Raw genomic sequence first — 12,871 nt, forward strand, 5'->3', positions numbered from 1 at the left:
AAAAAAAAAAAAAAAAAAAGAAGTATTCATTATGGGCTGTTTATAATAGCTAGAAATTATCTAAATGTAGATAATAAAGGAATAGTTAAGTAAATAATGGTATAATTATACAATAGAATAGTGTGCAATTGTACAAAGTACTCTACTAAAAAATCTTAATGCCATAGGAAAAGCAGAATACCAAATTTGTATATGTAGTATTACCTTAACTGTGTAAATAAACACACACACACACACACACACACACACACACACACACACACACAGGAGAAAACAGAAGCATACTAAAATGGTAACTGTGATAATTATGTATCTGAGTGCTGAAACTAGGTGGTGATTTTTATTTTTAAAATAACATCCACACAGTTACCATATGATTTTCCTACAGGAAAAAGAAGCAAGTAAGATAACCTAAAATATACGAGTAAGAGTAACCAAAGGTTATAAATTTTTACACATAAGACAGTTTTCAATGACTCTCTATCAGTCTTTGAATGGGGGAGATGCATTATCAGGACAAGCAGACTCAATCATAGCAATGTGCTACCTTGAATTTTTGACATGTCAAGTACAAAGGATATAACGTCAGAAAACATCAACTGGTTTTGCATTTAATTTGTGTCTCTGACTAGAAAGCTATTAAACTTTCAAATTTTTCTTTTTTCTTTTTTTTTACTTTATGACCAACATTTTTCCTTAAAATTTTTACTTAAAATTTATTTGAAAACTAAAGGTTATCTTGATTTTGTTTTGTGTGCTGCTATAAGAATCATGGTCATTGTGTTAGTGTGAGTCTTTTGAGATGCAGGAAGTAATGCAGGTGAACAATAAATTTGGAGAGACCAGGAGTAGGCAGAAAGTGCCTTCATACAGAAACAAAAGTCTGACCCCTGTGGCAGCAAGGCCACTAAGCAGTTCTTAAGCCAAAGTACCCACTGGAAGACAGACTTAGTCCATTCGTGCTGCTGTAACAGAACATCTGAGATTGGGTAATTTATTAAAAAAAGGAAATTTATTTACTCATGGTTCTGGAGGATGGGAAGTCCAAAATTAAGGCACCAGAATCTGGTGCCTGGTAAGGACCTTCTTGCCGTGTCCTCATACTGCAGAAGAGCAAAAGAGAGCAAGCCCACACCATAAGCCCTTTTTATATGGTCCTAATCCAATCACAAGGGAAGAACCCCTTATAACCTAATTGTCTTGCAGGGGCCCTATCTTCTAATACCATCATATTGGTGATTAGGTTTCAACATTAATTTAGGAGGAGGCAGCATATTCATATCATATCAAGAACACTTGTGTCTCACTGGAATGGAATTGTATTTGTGTCTTCATTGTGTTCAGTCATTGGCTCAGGGGAGCCATGGGAATTGTGGCCTTGGTATAAATGATGGTGGTACATTCATTAGGACCACAATCAGTTATGCCCATTATATTAGGATACATAAGTGGCATAAGTTCTGGGTTACCACACTCATAAGATGTACATTACAAGAAGACAGACAGATGGGTAGTTCCATAAGCCTTTGAAACACAGAATGAGTGACCTTGACATTTTCTTCAAGCTCATTGCCATATGCTGCTGCGCCAAGAGGCAATGCCTAGAATAACTTAGAATGAAGCATATTTGAATTTGTAGGCTGATAATGCATATCATTTTAAAATCACCTCACAGATATAGAAGTAGTTATTGTGTGCATGTTTTTCTCTCTAGATGAACTTTGGCTGGGGAGAGGCAACTCATCTACTCTAATATACTTTTGTTTTTGCTAATTCCCTATTTCAGATAAATGTAATGAAGATAATAATATATTGTAAATGAGATATCAATTCAGAACATTGCACAGTATTTCCTTTGAAATTGTTGGCTCGACAGAAACTATAATTACTGGAAAGCAAAAAATGTAAAGCTGTCATACAAACTGAAGTGTTTCTACTATTTCTCTGAGGAACTTAATCAATTCAGCCAAAGCAATCAACAAAACCAGTTGTTTATTGTTATACATTCCAAATCATTCAATGACTAGGTTTCTTCAGATTTAACTGACTAGGTGTTGAACTGCTGGGATAACATAAACCAACATGCCCAAATGGCTCTTGAGGTTGCAAGACACCAGAAAATTCACTAGAGCTAATATTAATGAGTAAAACCCCATCTTCTCTCAATTATTTTACGCTTGAAACAAAAGCACTCTTGAATATTTAAATGGTCAAAACAACCAGGGAGCCTGGATAATGTCATACATTCTCACTGATTTTTTAAAACTTTCTTGCTCTGAGTGGTGACTATATTTTTAAATTTTGCCTCTGGGATCCTCTTCATTAGGGTATCTTTGTGTTTCTGGGACAGCACAGACCCTGTATGCCCTGCTTGTGGTATAAGTGCATGATTACTTCTTGATTTGATTTGTGTTACTCTAGAAAGACAAATGAAGAACATACTATTTCAGTATGTGATTCATTCTCAAGTGTGGTTCTTGGACCTAGCAGCAGCAGCATGCTCCCAGGAATGTGTTGGAAATGCAAATCCACAAGTCTACCTCAGACCTACTGAAACTGGCACTCTGGGGACAAGGCCACCACCCAGGTGACTCTGATGCATGCTAGGAGGAGGTCTGGCTGACACCACTCCTCATGGTGTATTCTTCAGAACGGTATTCTGTGGCATATTAACACATGTCGCACAATGAGGGGGTTCCTCATTTGAAGAAGTTTGGGAAATTCTGAAATTAAAAAGTTAAATAGAGCAAATAGATGACACTCCTCCACAGTTTCCCTATAGATTACCATATACAAGCACCTGCTTAAGGTCCCACAAATAGGATATCCCATGCTCTTTCTCCCAAGAGCCTAGTTCTCCGTCCTTTTCAGCCATTCAGAGGGAGAAAGAATTCTTCTCTCAGTACAAAGTCCCCCTTTTTTTCCATCCAAATACCACTGATGGAGAAAATTCAGTATGGTTTATGCACCATTCCCTCTACTGCAAGGCAATCTTGGTAAGTAATAGGCAACATGTTAACTAAAGTCTGAGTTATTCAGTCTTAAATAATTAACCCTTTGGGACAATATTCAACTTAGTCCACGTATATATTTGGAGAAAAGACACTTCTTCAAGGACAAAGTCTTGCTAAAAACATAGCAAATTCCTATTACTACACCAAATGAAAACATCTTGGTCTGAATCATCTATATTTGTATTATTTCAGTGGTTCAGGGCTTTCCCCAAATTAATGTGGAGTCATTTGCTTTACATCTATCTTCAAAGTAAAACCTAACAAGGACTTGCCTACAGAATAGATTTTAGTTTCCACTTCAGCACACAGAAATAGGTGACGAACCCCAGGGTGGCAGTTTTTCACTTTCAGTAACTTGCACCGCAAACTCTACCTCTAGCAACAGGAAGAAACCGCATGCAGCTTAAATTATACTGGTTTTCCACTGACACATGGGATACTAAGTACGACTTAAATGAGAGAGTTCAAATTACTTCTTCACATAAGAAAAAATTTTTAATATACTCCAATGCTGTAAATTTTTAGTTTAATTTAATAATAAAAAGTAGAGAATTTAAAACAAAAAGTTCATTGTTGGTTCAATATTTTACATCAGAGAGTAGGAGGACAAGCATGCAGTAAAGGAGATTATTCCAGCCTCTATAGCAACAACACTGCATTTTTTGTTTGCCTTTGCTTGGGTCAAGCTATATTCCCACAAAACCAACTACAAACCTCTAATGGCCATGTAGAGAGGAAGTTTTCCAAAAACCCAGACCCTAATGAAAGCTGATAAAATTTGGGTGAGACAAAACTTAAGAGAATAACTCAAGCATGACTTCAGACTTAAAACCTCTTAAACGAACATGCCAAATTATGCCAAGTTGCTTGTGCCCAATTGAAATGAGAACAATTCAGTTCTGCAGGAAAAGGGCATTAATTTAAGAGTTGTTGGCATGGCAAACAATAGATGACGTCTCATCCCTTTATATCCTGTAAGTGTGTGTCATCTCAGCCTTTCCTCTAGTTCCTCTGACTCAAATTCATGTATTGTTAAAAAACTTACTAAAATCCACTGAATCAGAGCACTGCAGACAATAAAAATAGAGGCAGTTTTGACGCCAAGCCAAATAATTTTGGCATTTATTCCCAATGATCATGTAAACAAACTGTCAGGCACCCTTATGTACGAATGGAAAATTATTCATAAAGGAAAATGATGACTGAGGTTCTGAGAACAGTTTCCACTGCAGAGAATTCATTCACTGACACATGTTGTCTGTGGAGGGTTATTCCTTCATTTAGCGTCACATCACATTAGCAAACATTTCATTTCATGTTGTCCACCACTAAACACAAAACTCTATGTAAACCACCATAATTAAAACCCAAGTCTTTCAAAGAAGAAACATTAAGACGATCTAATGTTCTGTTTTTTGCTTTCACCATAAAAAAAGAGGGAAAGAGATAGGCTTACTAACCTGAAAGTTGGGAGATCAGACCTTAGAAAATGGCCATCAATAAGGCAGTAACATCTCTTTTATTTTTTTTTCTGAGATGGAGTCTTGCTCTGTCACCAGGCTGGAGGGCAGTGGTGCCATCTCAGCTCACTGCCTCCTGGGCTCAAGCAATTCTCTTGCCTCAGCCTCCTGAGCAGCTGGGACTACAGGTGTGTGCCAACACACCCAGCTAATTTTTGTATTTTTAGTAGAGACAGGGTTTCACCATGTTGGCCAGGATGGGCTCGATCTCTTGACCTCATGATCTGCACGCTTTGGCCTCCCAAAGTGCTGGGATTACAGAAGTAAGCCACCGCACCAGGCCTAGTCACATCTCTTAAATAAGGCGTGTGATGGAGAGATAAAAGAATTACAAATGGAACTGGATTTTAAATGTGCTAATATATGCTAATGGTTTTGATTGGATGAGGGGGTCATAGATTCTGATTAATTCTTATAGATAATCAGAAAATCAAAGTTTTAGTTGTAGCAGAGATTGCTAGATACCTTGAACTATCTATCCCCCCCATTCTATAGTCATGATTTGTAACTGGGTACATGGCCTTCAAATTTGTCTACATATTCCAGGCTCCCTTATAAACCAAGTGTGGCCTATGACCAGCTTCTAGCTGCAGGGATGCATACAGAAATGTTGTGTGATATTCCAGGCTGTGCCTCTAAAGAGAAGGAGCATGCTCTCCACCTCTCCTTCCTCCTTTTCACTGACTGAAATGTGGATGAAGATGTAGATACAGATGAGGGCATTACCTTAGTGACCAATACCAGGAAGAAAGGATCCTGCGTCCCAGGACCATTGTGTTGCCACAGAAGCCCTGAACACTCACACGTAATTAAAAAAAAAACCCCTATCTTTATAAAGTCATAGTATTGGATTATCTGTTATAGAAGTTGAATGTGTATTTTCATAAATATAAGATATGTTTGTTAAAAATGAAGGATATAAGTCTTCTTGTCCTGTACAGCAATGGTTGGTAAATTATAGGTATAGGTCAAATCTAGCCCAATGCTTGCTTTTGTAAGCAAAGTTTTATTGAAGCGCAACCTAAGTTCATTCACTTATGTGTTAGCTGTTTTCTCACTATACTATCAGAGTTGAGGAGTATGACAGTGACTGTATGACCGACAAACTCTAAAATCTTTATTAACTGGCCCATAATAGAAAAGACATTGCTGCTATAGAGAGAAAGAAAAAGAAAAAATCGTTCATCCAGTAAAAGCAAAGAGAAACAACAGCATATAGGAAATAATAAAAATGGGGAATTTAAAATAAAAAGTCAAGAATATGACTAAATATATTAATTAAAATAAATGTGAGTGGACTAACTTCCCCCATCAATACTTTAACATTCTTCAGGTAAGACAGTGAGTCAAGCCTGGAATTGTCAGGAAATTTGTCACATTTAGCTAAAGAGTAAGAACTTCAGAGGGGCAACAACAGAAGGGATTTGGTATGAGTAGAATTTTCACAGAAAAGGAGGAACTTTACTTTCAAGAAATTCTGTGTGCAAAATTTTAGGTAACTGTTAGTAAGCTGACTAAGAGAATCAAATCATTTCTGCCAAAAAATGAGAGACTGAGAAAAGCCAGACTTGCTCCTTGAATGATCCTAGGGACTCTTAGTGAAGTATTCTCAGGGAAGGGGAACTATAGGACAGACAGAAATGACATAAAAGTCAATTATGGCTGGATATGCTGGCTCATGCCTGTAATCCCAGTGCTCTGAGAGACTGAGGCAGGAGGGTCGCTTAAGCCCAGGAGTTTGAGACCATCCTGGGCAACATATTAAGACTCTGTCTCTAATAACTAACTAACCAACTAACTGAATTAATTAATTAATAAGTCAAATCTATGGTTCTCGTGTTCTTGGGTTGTTTTGTGTTGCTATAAAGAAATATCTTGCCAGGTGTGTTGACTCAGGCCCAGGAGTTCAAGACCAGCCTAGGCAACATAGTGAGATTCTGCCTCTAGAAAAAAATTAAAAAAAAAAAAAAAAAAAAAAAAAAAAAAAAAAAAAAAGAAATACCAGAGGCTGGATCATTGATAAAGAAAAGAAGTTTAATTGGTTAATTCATAAAGAAAAGAGGCTTAGTTGGCTCACAGTTCTGCAGGCTGTACAGGAAACATGGCACAGGCATCTGCTGGGCTTCTGGTGAGGCCTCAGGAAGCTTTCAATCATGGTAGAATGCAAAGCAGGACCCAGTAACTCACATGTGGAGAAGAGGAGAAAGGGAGAGAGTTGCAGGGAGGTGCCACACACCTTAAACAATAGGATCTCATGAGAATCCTCTCACTATCCTGAGGACATCACTAAGCCACCTTTATGACCTAAACACCTGCCACCAGGCCCCACCACCACCAATAGGAATTACAATTCAACATGAGATTTGATGGGGACATATATGTAAACTATGTTTTCTACCAAAGAACATAGGCCAAGTTTAATTGAATGAGATCAAGTGCTTGGAAACCACCTAATTAGTATACAGTGTCTACTGTACTCTTATATTTGTTAAACAAGAATTAATCGTATTCCCAAGTAGCTTATGAAATTCTTACCATTGGAGAAATACAGAGAAGGGCCCATGATTCCAGTTATGGATAAATGAGAAACACTCATTCCTTTGGGGTTACCCAAGGACAGAAATAGTGAAGAGATCTTTAGTCTTTGGGCTTCTCTGGGCATATTTTGTTTCTGTACAGCCCAAGGGGGCCTCTTATCTTTGTATTACACATGCCAGTCTTGGTCATACTTTCTTTGAGGGGCATTTGATAGTCTGTCTCTCATTTCCAGCACCTGTTATGATGTCACGCACCTCAGCCTCAACCACTTTTCCAGAAAAGACTAAACAAATCCTCTAATTATCTACAGAGCCTACTAAGGGAAGGCTGATATGAACTGAGCAAGTACTGGGCAGGCAAAATGAGGGGATGGAGATGCAGAGATGATACCTTGACTCTCTTCTCATATCCCCATGGAATTAGAAATACTTCTTTTCACTTCTACAATTGTGAATAGAGTACCAATCTTTTAAAATTATTATTATTAAAAAAAATTTTTTTAGAGGCAGGGTCTCACTCCGTGGCACAATCACAGCTCACTATAACCTCAAACTCCTAGGCTCAGGTGATCCTCCCACCTTAGCCTCCCAAGTAGTTAGAACTGTAGATAAATGCACCATGCCTGGCTAATTTTTAAATAATTTTTTATAGAGACAGGGTCTCACTATGTTGCCTAGGCTGATCTCAAACTCCTGATCTCAAGTGGTTCTCCCACTTTGGCCTCCTAAAGCTCTGGGATTACAGGCGAGTGCAACCTCTCCCGACCAAGTAACAATCTTTAAATCTAGAACTAGTGTTAATCCAGAGCTAAATTTTTTTTTCTGGGATGTTATAGAGTAACTGGTCTTATTAACAGTTCATTAAATAAATATTTCCTGTCACCTCTATGTAAGGTATTACTTTAGGTACTGTGGATTCCAGGATGGATAGTATGTGTCCTCTGCCTTTGATGAATTTACATCTAATAAGGATTAAAAAAAATTCAAGGATAAACTATCCTCTTTTCTCCCCTTACCACTTTCCCCTAATGCACTAATATAGACAAATAGTATGCAAAATGGTATACCAACTATTAGTCATCAAATTTAGTTATACAGCTGTTACAATACTTATATTGGAGTGGACCCTATAGACTATGGGTTCATTTCTGCTCCTAAAATCAACTGCCTTTGAAAACAAAAGGACAGAAAATCAAGGACTATATTAGTCCATTCCCAAACTGCTAAAAAGAACTACCTGAGACTGGGCAATTTATAAAGAAGAGAGTTTTAATTGACTTAAAACTGCATGGCTGGGGAGGTTTCAAGAAACTTGCAATCATGTCAGAAGGCAAAGGGGAAGCAAAGCACATCTTGCATAGTGGCAGGAGAGAGTGCAAGGAGGGGAACTGCCAAATGCTTGTAAACCATCAAATCTCGTGAGAACTCACTCATTATCACAAGAAGAGCATGGGGGAAGCCACCCCCATGATGCAGCCAACTTCCACCAGGTATCTTCCTCAACACATGGGGATTACAATTCAAGATGAGGTTTGGGTGGGTACATAGAGCCAAACTATATCAAGGTTTTTTGCTGCTATAGGCTGAATTCATTTTGCTGATATCTGAGTATTACCAAAATTTAGCGGTAAAGGGAAAATTTAGGCTTAGTTTTTTAAAAACTCAATTTTTTGATGTGTCTCTTAAAATTAGTGTTTAATTTGTGCTTTTTTTTTGAAACAGGTCTAATATTTTCTGCCACCCAACACATACTGCCTGAGTAATACACTAATGAAAAATTGCAACACTGCAGTATGGGAATGACTTGAACTCAGTTTTTACATATTTGTTTCTGGACTACTAATGGCTTTCTGAAACCAAACCAAAACAAAAACACTCTATTTTTAAACTTGCAATGAAAGAAAGGATGATTAAGAAGTTTGGGAACAAATTTTCTTGTTGTAGAGAGGCAATTTTGAGACCATAGTTTTCATTTACCACTTTCAGGGACATTTTACCACCACAAACGTGTTTTGTGCATAATAGAATCACATGAAAGTCACTGGAGTTGTGGTTGTCCCTTTGCTGGTAACTGCCAAATCTGGTCATCAAAGAGTTGCATGTTCTAGTACTGGCCTTAGGCAAAATTACCAAGTAGGTGTAGTTTGTGTTTGACACCTCTCACTTCCTATTTCCAGGCTTCCTTCTGCTCTTTTTGTAGTTACCCTTCTCCCTTCTTCAAACAATCAGTTCGTCATGCTCAATTCTCAGTCTCACTCCCACTACATTTTATGATATAATGCAGGGGTCCCCAACCCCTGGGCCATGGACTGGTATTGGTCCATGGCCTTTTAGGAACTGGGCCCCACAGCAGGAGTAGTGGTGGGCAAGCAAGCAAGGCTTTATTTGTATTTACAGCCCTTCCCCATCACTCACATTACTGCCTGAGCTCCGCCTCCTGTCACATCAGCAGTGGCATAAGATTCTCATAGGAGTATAAACACTATTGTGAACTGTACATGTGAGGGATCTAGGTCGGACACTCCTTATGAGAATCTGATGCCTGATGATCCATCAGTGTCTCCCATAACCCCCAGATGGGACCATCTAGTTGCAGGAAACAAGCTCAGGGCTCCCACTGATTCTACATTATGCTGAGTTGTATATGTCACCATATATTACAATGTAATAATAATACAAATAAAATGCACAATAAATGGAATGTACTTGAACCATCCTGAAACCGTCTCCCTCTCCACAGTCTGTGGATACATGATCTTCCATGAAACGGGTCCCTGGTGCCAAAAAGATTGGGGACCACTGTTGTGATGGTTAGTGTATGTATCAGCTTGACTGGTCTAAGGAATGTCCAGATAGCTGGTAAAATTATTTCTTGGTGTGCCTGTGAAGGTTTTTGGAAAAGATTAGCATTTGAATCAGTAGGCTGAGTAAAGAAAATGCCCCCGCCAATGTGAGTGGGCATCATCTAATCTGCTGAGGGCCCAAAGAACAAAAAAGCAGAGGAAGGGTAAATTACTCCTCTCTTCTTGAGCTGACACATTCATCTTCTCCTACCTACAGATGTTAGAGGTTCTACAGTTTTCAGACTCCAGGACTTACATTAGCACCTCATACCGTAATCCCAGCCCAGGTTCTTAGGGCTTAGACTTGGACTGAATGACATCACCAGCATTCCTACTTTTGCTGCTTGCAAATGGATCATGTGACACATCTTGGCCTCCATAATGATGTAAGTCAACTCCCATAATAAATTATCTATCTGTCTATCTATCTATCTACCTATCTACCTACATCTACCTATCTACCTATCCATCCATCCACACACACATATATGTCAACCTATATTGTCAACCGATGAGGTCTGTATTACAGGTTGTAATGGTTTTTTTCTACAGGACATCATTTCAGAAACAAAAATAGCATTCAGACCAATAAAAACTAGGTTTGAATATTTATATCAGAAGAGTTTGTTGATATTTGTATATATGTGTGTGTGTGTGTCCTTTTGGCTCTGTTTCTCTGGTGAACCTGTAATACAGACCTCATAGCAACCTATCAAAATCTAGCTTTTTATATCACATTCCCTTAGAGCCTTTTTTCCTCCAAAACATTCCTGGAGCTCATCTGCTTAAGCAGATTGACTTAATGTATTTTGACTGTTAAATGTCTTAATGAATTACACTAGTTGCTTCACTGTGTGTTATTTTGAGGTTCTAACTTCAGATTTCTCAAAAGTTAATAACTGACCATGTGAAGAATAATTTCCATCTTTTCCTAACTGACTGTTAAAAAAAGTTTATTCTTTTGTTACCCACATTCAATAATCTCTTAAGAATTTAGTACTAGAAAAGTATCTCTTTCCTAGAACTGGCCTTAGGCAAAATCACCAAGTAGGCATAGTAGATGTATTATACCTATTAGAAGAAAAGACAAACTGATGTCTTTTCTTTCAATAGGTGATAATAGTATAATAAATTCTAACAATTTTATTTGGCCAGCTTCAGGAAACTTAGAGCTCAATTAATGTTTAAGCACAGTAATAGTATTAGTCTGGGTTCAGGGCATATTTAACTCTTTCTCTGGTCTCTATACTAATGGTCTAAGGGCCAAGGTCTTTTTAAATATGGGCTACCTCATGTTTTCTTAGAAGCAAACAAAAATAAATATAGATTTGATTCTATCATATTACTCCTTACAGAATCACGTTCACAATTTCCTAAAATCATATGGAAACAAAAGACATTATATCAAAGCGGTGGTTACAATAACTGAGACATGACAATGCCTTGGGGGGATTATTTTCATAGTCTGTTGGTATCTGCCAAATCACATTCTTAGGGAGTTGCTTTGATAGGCCCACCTTTAGGACTGGCCCAGGAAGACAATCCTTGTGTTGGCTGTGCTAGGGAGAGGGAGCTTGGTGGGCTCCTCCTGGAAGCTGGGATACTAGCTTGAAAGAGCTATTCAAGAGAAGATGAGAAGCATGTCAGTTTGTAATCTGTTCTAGCCTAGAAGGTTATGCAGGAAGATGCCATGAAGGGAGGGGGTGACAGGGAACTTATCAACAAACTCTTCTGATATAAATATTCAAACCTAGTTTTCATTGGTCTAAATGCTATTTTTGTTTCTGAAATGATGTCCTGTGGAAAAAAAATCAGGGCAACTAGGGCATGCCTGTGCACACCTGGGATTTTATAAGAGTTCGAGTTCTCAACCATCCACCCCCCAACCTAATTCCCATCTAGTTCCCTCTTAACTTAGAAGAACACCTTTATTTAAAGAGAACCTTCACTGTGGATCTCCTTTACATGATGTAAAATGGCCTCTTTTAGAATTTAATTCTGCACAGCTGGACAAGCAAGGGGGGCGATGCAGGTTGCCACAGAAACTGCTGTTGGTGCTGGGATTCTTTATACTTTGCTCCAAAAATAAGATGTGAAATGTACCGAGGGTGTGATTAGCACAGCACAGAAGGGAATTTCTAAAAGGAGTGCCAAGCCTCCCACCCCCACAGGAACGGGGGTGTTCTTCATAGCTGGAGGACAGGACATAAATCTGGGAGCAGATGCTCAACACGGTTCCTCCCTCAAAGGTGCAGGGAAAGACAAGTGGGAAAAGTGGCTTTTAAAGAGGAAAACCATCTTCCATCAAGCAAAATTCATATAAATTCCAAGGTTGAGATGTCCTGAAATTACCCAGGAAGTAAATAGAACTGTTCTCCTAGCCTACCAAAAAGTCACAGAAATTTGGCAAAGGCACTAGATCAGATTATTGTTGTCCAGTGTCCAGCCCAGCACAGGATGCTGTCACATCCCACCTTGGCCAGATGGTTGCCTGGTCAGTTGGACATATTCAATGACCTTCACTTTTTTGGGGAACATGTGACAACTAGAATGTCTCTCTAAATATTGTTGGAGTCTGCCATTCTGTAACTTCCACTTATTTACCCTTGTTTACCTTCTGGGGCAACCAAGAAAAGTCGATTATTACATTACTTTGTTTGTTTGTTTTCTTTTTTATTCTTTTGAGACAGAGTCTCACTCTGCCATCCAGGCTGGAAATGCTGTGATCTCACCTCCCAGGTTCAAGTGATTCTCCTGCCTCGGTCTCCCAAGTAGCTGGGATTACAGGCATGGGCCACCATGCCTGGCTAATTTTTGTATTTTTAGTAGTGACGGGGTTTCACCAAGTTGGCCTGGCTGGTCTTGAATTCCTGACCTCAGGTCATTTGCCTGCTTTGGCCTCCCAAAGTGCTGGGATTACAGGCATGAGTCACTGCACCCAGCCTCGCTTTTTTTTT

General features: G+C 38.7%; 1 long non-coding RNA gene across 1 annotated transcript in view; it reads left to right on the forward strand.

Moving 5' to 3' along the window:
• LOC119467967 overlaps nt 1-12,871 on the forward strand; it is an 88,203-nt gene that overhangs the window by 74,549 nt on the left and 783 nt on the right. The window contains exon 3 of the long non-coding RNA XR_005196601.1: nt 10,132-10,300. This is a non-coding gene — a long non-coding RNA (uncharacterized LOC119467967). The remainder of the gene's footprint in view (nt 1-10,131; nt 10,301-12,871) is intronic.

This window comes from Cebus imitator, unplaced genomic scaffold (genome assembly GCF_001604975.1).
Source record: "Cebus imitator isolate Cc_AM_T3 unplaced genomic scaffold, Cebus_imitator-1.0 Scaffold358, whole genome shotgun sequence".
NCBI lineage: Eukaryota > Metazoa > Chordata > Mammalia > Primates > Cebidae > Cebus > Cebus imitator.